The 461-nt window shown below is 64.9% G+C and overlaps 1 protein-coding gene across 4 annotated transcripts in view; it reads right to left on the bottom strand.

Moving 5' to 3' along the window:
- ARHGAP44 (Rho GTPase activating protein 44) overlaps nucleotides 1–461 on the bottom strand; it is a 490736-nt gene that overhangs the window by 41597 nt on the left and 448678 nt on the right. The window lies entirely within an intron of this gene.

Here is a 461-nt window from a genome sequence, read left to right as displayed (position 1 = left end):
CTGGAAGGCGGCAGAGAGAGGCGCTGAGGGGGGGCTGCCCGCCCCCAAGGCGCGGCTCTCAGGCAGGACGGCGCGAGGAGCAGGCAGGGGTTCGGTCACAGAAGGGCCAGCGCGTCTGGGGGCCGCCGTGGCATCCACCACATTGCAAGGTCAGGGCAGGGCCAGCCTGCTTTGCCTGTGGACCCAGACGTCCAGATCCAGCCCATGGGCCAGCTTGCCAAGCCGGGCCACGTGACACTTACACCCTTGAGCTTGACTCCATAAAAAAAGGATGTTCTGGCTGGGTCTCGGTGACACCTTCCGGGGAATTTCAGGGCTGCCTGTAGTTCCCTAAAGTCTGCGGGGCTAGGGTTACAGGCTGGGGAGACAGCCTTCCCCCAAGTGCGTGAATGAATGCGGGGGGACCTCGCTCAGACCACGATTGGTACCCTTGGGGTGGCTGGTGGAGGCAGGGCGGGGTC

Source organism: Balaenoptera physalus, assembly GCF_965194825.1.
Source record: "Balaenoptera physalus genome assembly, chromosome: 20".
Classification (NCBI taxonomy): domain Eukaryota; kingdom Metazoa; phylum Chordata; class Mammalia; order Artiodactyla; family Balaenopteridae; genus Balaenoptera; species Balaenoptera physalus.
The sequence above is the reverse complement of the archived record's forward strand: the minus strand, read 5'-3'. Positions and strand labels throughout refer to the sequence as shown.